The sequence below is a fragment of the Antrostomus carolinensis genome, unplaced genomic scaffold, assembly GCF_000700745.2.
Source record: "Antrostomus carolinensis isolate BGI_N321 unplaced genomic scaffold, ASM70074v2 scaffold39994, whole genome shotgun sequence".
In the NCBI taxonomy this organism is placed as follows: domain Eukaryota; kingdom Metazoa; phylum Chordata; class Aves; order Caprimulgiformes; family Caprimulgidae; genus Antrostomus; species Antrostomus carolinensis.
In genome coordinates, this window is record NW_010310804.1 from 3865 (window position 1) to 9816 (window position 5952).

At 54.7% G+C, this 5952-nt stretch overlaps 1 pseudogene; it reads left to right on the forward strand.

Moving 5' to 3' along the window:
• Positions 1-1149: 1149 nt before the first annotated feature.
• The window catches only part of LOC104523839 (chemokine-like protein TAFA-2 pseudogene), a 6148-nt pseudogene continuing 1345 nt past the window's right edge, over positions 1150-5952 (forward strand).

Genomic DNA, 5952 nt, shown 5'->3' on the forward strand with positions numbered 1-5952 from the left:
GGGCAGATGCCCAGCGGAGACATCGCTGGCAAAGCTGTTACCACTGGAGCTGCTGCCGGTTCCACCTGCGGGGCTGCGGTGATGAATGGTACGGAGAAGGTACTTAAAGCAGTCAAGGGTAAAACACCGAGGCTTTGGGGATTTATATTTTTCCTTAAGGGCTCCAGTTGATGTAAAACTCTGCTGGTCCCCAGCACGTCCTGCGCAGCGTGGGAGGGGGTGCTGGTGGCAGCGGTGGTGGTACCTGGCCCTGATGTGCACGCAGGTGTCAAGGGCAGTTACTGAGGATCAGGAGTGTTTGAAGGCAGTGGATGCAGTTTTGTGTCTCTGTGGTTTGATGAACTTTGCAACTGTGTGAGAGCAGAAGCCACTCCAGCAGCGGGTGTTGCTCTGGGACACCGGGATGCACGTCCTGGCACTGCAGTGGGCTGTGCGTGTCCACCCAGGCAGCGGCTGCCCTGTCCCTGGGCATCCGTGTGGCACCGGCCCCGTGAGCAGACACGGTCTGTCTGTCCATCTAGGTGAGCGGTTTGCACAGTGCCCACCCAACGGGAGCCAGGCCTTGGGCATCTCTGCATGGGACCCCGGTGACGTGAGGGTGACGAGAGCCCGTGACGCACATGGAAAAGGCGATCCCTGGAGTGACTCACTGCTGATTTACTCTGGCTCTTCCCACACACCCTGGCTCTGTGTTTAGTATTTGTGATCTGCGTTAATCCCATCCTATAACGGGCCTGATTTTGCATGCTCAGCAGTAAAAACGAGGAGCAACTCCTCTGGAGACCCGCTGCTGTTAGAGGGGGTGAGCAGGGTTAGGGGCTGAGGTCCCGGGGCGGTTGGGTGTGTGTGACGGGCCGGTGTGTGCTCCTGCGCACGAGAGACGCAATGGTGGGGACAGCTGAGCCCCGGGGCGTCCCCAGCCACTCCCAACGGGCTTGGTGGATCCCACCCCGGGTCCTTCCAGGTGGCATCGCTACCCCTGTTTCTCTTTCTCCTTTCAGATGCGCTGATGTCTGCCCCTGGCAGCGACCTGGCCTTCCCGAGGGTGGCAGATGCGCGGGTGTTGGCGTCAAACCCCAGTAAGAGGTAACTGTCACTCGTCGGGGCTGCGCCTGCTGCTGTGATTTCTTTCTGTCCCACACATCTCTCCTTGTTTTTGGTAGAATGAGTGAGAGAGACATACAAAGCCTGAGCAAATGGGTTTTCGTGCTCACTCTCTGCCTTACCACGCTGTGGGGAAGACTGACACTGGCCTCCACCCATCACAGAAGCCATTCAGGTAGGGGAAGCGATGTCCTCGCTGCGTGTCACGCTTCTGTGCAATCACCCTGGGACACATAACGCTGGTGGCACCTTGGGGTCTCCGTGGGTTGCCTGGAGTGGGGGTTACATGGGGCTGAGATGTTTGGTGAGGGTCTGTCCCTTGTTCCTGGGTGGGATGATGAGCATGGGAGGTCTCGGGCTGTGACGTGCACCAGCTGCAGGAGTGGGCAAGTGTCCCTCTGGGACCAGAGGCTGATGGCCCAGGGGACCTCAGTGTCCAGGCAGTGAGGATGAGTGTGCTGAAGGTGTAGGGCAGAATCCACAGGAGCCACATAGCAGTAAAGCTGTTCCTTGGAGTTAGGAGTTGTGAATATTTAATGTGGGGCATTTAAAAACTGTTGCTTGGTGAGCCTAGCTGGTCTGGGGAGCTGAAAAGCAGATTTCTTCACATCTGTAGCAAAACCTGAGACACAGCCATGTTTCCAGGTTATTACTGAGGTAACTCTTGATCAGTGAGCAGCCGGGACAACTTTCCATCAGAGTCACAATGAGTGTCACAAACCACACTTGTTATGTGATGGATACTCTCCGTCTCAGGCTTTCATTACAAATACAAATTTTCAGCCCTCTGGTTGTAAAGATCATCTCGAAACATGGAACAAGTACAAACTGATGCAGAACTGAGAGTCTTGCTGGAAAGCAGAGCCTTGGCACTGGGGTGTTAATTTGTTGTTCCCAGCAGGGGCTTTGAGATCCCCCTGTGCGTGTGTGTTGGAGCTGCTGTCGAGCCGGCTGTTGGAGGGGTTACATCAACCCACGGCTGGAGTTTCTGTTGAGAAGAGAAGCAGCTGAGGTCGTGCTCAGCATTACCTGATGAACAAGGCCTTCTTGTCTGGATACAGCTCCCACAAAGGTGGCCCCAGCATCTTCAGATAAACCCCTCTAATGCTGATAATCAAAGTGCCATCTCTGCCTTTGGTCACATTCATCACTCAACCTGGAGCAGAAGTAAAGGCGTTTAGTCAGCTGGGATTTGCTTTCAGGAAATGAGGTTCTCAGAGTAAGTGGAGAGCACTGATTTCTGATTATCTTGTGAGAGAGATTTATTGGTCAGCACGTCGCTGCTCGGAGCAAAGACAGCAGCTCTGTGGTGTTTATTTGTGAGATGCTTCCACAAGATTCCCTCTCGCCTGGGGAAGCATTGGTTTCTCTGTCGTGTGCAGCCTTTACATCAAGATGGAATATTTTCCTGAGGCACCTTCTCCCGATGAGGCAGACGCTGCTCTGGGTGTGTGGGAAGCACTGCAGAGGAAGGCAGGTTGTGTGTTGGGAGCCGGATCCTCCAGCCCAGGTTGCCCATATGGGTTCATCTGTCACACCACAGCAGAACTCTTGGCTTTTCTCCACACAGTCCAAGCATTTGTTTTTCTGCTTGCAAGTGTGAGGTGACGGGGTTTGCACAAGCAGTTCACGGATGTGCACACACAACGAAGGGAGACAGAGGGTGGTGTGGAGTCTGGAGGTGACAAAGTAGTAAAAAATCCCAACTGACATGCAGGGCTAATGAGCAATAAAAACAAGGCAGCTTCTCTCCAAAACCCTCTTAAATAATACATGCATCTCGGCAGTAGTGATTTTAAGACTTGAATTATTCAGTGCATATTAGTAGTAGGGTTGATGCAGGGCACGGAGCGTGGATCGCTCACACCATCCCCTGCCTGGGTGCCCATTCCCGGTGCCCCGGGGTTGCCCGTGGCTCCGCTCCCCACTGGGACCCGATCTCTGCCTCCTGCCCCGGTCCCTGCTGTGCTGCTCAGCCCTCAGAGGACACCCCGACCCACTGAGCAGCATTTTGGTGCTCAGGAGGAAGGGTTTTGACGCAGAGGGTTTGGGCATTGCCTGACAGTCACATGGGTTCAACTTCTCTGGGTTTTACGCCTCCCCAGCAGCAAGCAGAGCGATATTTCACAGTGAACATGTGGAGCAGTGCCCACGCCTCCCTGAGACACACAAAATGTGTCATTTCAGGTTATGCCATAAAAAGGCACGTTCTGCCTTTCACTTAAAGGTCAGCCAGAGTAAGACAGCATTTTTATTTATTTTTGCATGCAGGATGCAAAAGCCTTGTGCTCTTACAACGCCTTTATGGTTCCATGAGATAAGATTTTTTTTTAAAAAAAAAAAGGTTCCAGTGGGGAAATACCAGTTAAATGGGAAGGAGAAGCCTGCCAGAAGCTCTGGAACTTGTCCCAGCCTCTCTGGGGCTTTCCTGGTCTCGGTGTTAAACACACCATCCATCTGATTTGCATTTTGAGTCTTATCTGGTTCGAAGTTTCCAGTGGCTCAGCAAAAGGAGAAGCAACTGCAGGGAGCTCTGGAGGAGCCCATCGCTCTCCCTGCTCTCTGGCTCCAGTTCTCTCCTGGCTCTTCCCAGGTGTGTGACATAAAAGCTCAGCACCACTGTCCCCCCTCGGCATGGGGCTGCTCATCTCTTCTGCAACGAGGCAACGGCAAAGTCTCTTGCTGACATCCTGGGAATCGCCGTGTCTGGTGCTGAGGGATTCGTCTGTGTCCGTTTGCTCTGCCTGGCTCAAAGGAAAGCTGTAGGCTTTTGAGGGAAGACAAAAGCTTTCTGAACATTCCTCTTCTGAGGCTCACAGCCCCCTCCGTGCTCCCTGCGCAGTGGCAGATCTGCACCCCTGGTGTGGCTCAGCTCATTACAGCCCCGGGCTGGGTCTGGCAGGGCTGGGGCATGGAGCAGGGTCTGAGCAACGAGAGCATCTCCCTTGTGCCCTGGGTTTGGGAGCATCTCCCTCGTGCCCTGGGTTCGGGAGCATCACCCTTGTGCCCTGGGTTCGGGAGCATCTCCCTCGTGCCCTGGGTTTGGGAGCATCTCCCTCATGCCCTGGGTTTGGGAGCATCTCCCTCGTGCCCTGGGTTCGGGAGCATCACCCTTGTGCCCTGGGTTCGGGAGCATCTCCCTCGTGCCCTGGGTTTGAGAGCATCTCCCTCGTGCCCTAGGCTTTGCCTTCCCCAGGTGACCTGCCTGGAGGGCTGGGGACAAGGTGTGAGCTGGAGATGGACCGTGTATGTGTGTCCTGGTGGGAGCACCTTCCTTGTGCCTGCACACCCACGTCAGGGCTCCTTGGTGTCACTGGCAGGGGCAGGGCGGGGGTCTGAGGGCACTGAGGCTGCGGGTCCGGCGTCGTGCTGCTGCCGTGCCCAGCCAGCTGCAGCAAGGCAGGGAAGAGCTGAATTGTTCTTTATCTCCATGTTGCACCTTTTTGAGCAAATTAAAAGGGCTTTGGTGTGTTAGCAAACTCGTACTGCATGGCTGTAATGAGCGATTTCTCAGTTCTGTCTGGCTCTGCCTTGGCTAAATCTTTTTAAATTGGCTGAAAGTGAGAAGCTGGAGAGCAGAAGTGTGAGGGAGCAGAGGGGTCGTCTGGCCCTTCCTCCTGGGAAGAGCTCTGCTAATGAAGTTTTGTGAGGAGGCTTTTAGAAGAACGAGTCAAACCCACAAATACCCCTGAGCACTGAAGTTGGAGGGTATAAAATCCCCTTTTGGGGGGTCAGGGTTCTGTGTCGGTGCACAGGGTGAGCGAGTGACTCCTTGTGATCTGGGACCAGAGCATGGTGGGAATGTGGGTTCGTGGTCAGCCAAAGCCAAGGACCTCTGCTTATTCCTCCAATTGTTTGCAAAATCTCATTAACCGTAAAAACAGGGCAAAACAGTCGCATTTGTTCGGTAATGAGTTGCTTTCCTTCTCGCTTTCACCAAAGTCTACCATTTCTGCGTAGAAAGAGAATGGAAATTATCATTAAAGCTGAATTATGGTGGCATTTAAAAGGGAGGATAAAATTTATGGCCAGAGATGCTATTACAAAATACTTCCAGGATAGATAATTGTGTAATTATTATGGGCAGAAAGGGAAGTGATGGTTCATTAAAAGAAAATGACCATGAAATAACAATAAATAAAGCCAAATTAAAGCTGTGGTAATTGCATGGCCCATCCTGCCTGTGTGCCGGTGGGTGCAGGGCACAGGGGTGCGTGGCTGCTCCCGGACAGAGCAGACTGTGAGGGACAAGCAGTGTTGTCACTGCCCGTGTTCACATTGGGACGTGGCCTTTCTGCACAGGCACGAGTGTCTCTGCCCTGGCCCCAGCCTGGTGGCATCACTGGCATCGCTGGGTCCTGGGCCAGCTCCCTGGGTCCTGCCCTTTCGTCTCATGTGGGGTGGGAATAGGAGAGGGACCAGCACGGCTGTGGCTGGAAGCTGGCACGGCCGGGAGGTTGCACTTGGAGCAGCATTTCCCTGCAGGAATGTAGACGACAGGGCAGAGTGATTTCCCCAGCGCCTGGGGACACGGGGACAGATCCCGCTTCCCTGAGCCTTCCTTTGAGAAGGTGGAATGGCAGCTTTCCCAAAGCTCCTGGAAGGCAGATGGTGTTTGCTGGAGAGCACAGGTACCTGCTGCCTCTCCCCAGGACCCACCGGAGCTCTTGCCATGGCTCAGGTCACCCCCCTCGGTCCCCTTTGTCTGGCAGCTCCTGCAGAGCTGGGCAGGGGACACCAGCGCAAACCTGGGCTGGGGGCAAACGGGGCCCTGGGACCCTCAGCAGGAGCCTCCTGGCAGCTGGAAGCGGAGCTGGGAGCTGAGGCTGGGTGAGCAGGAGGGCACCG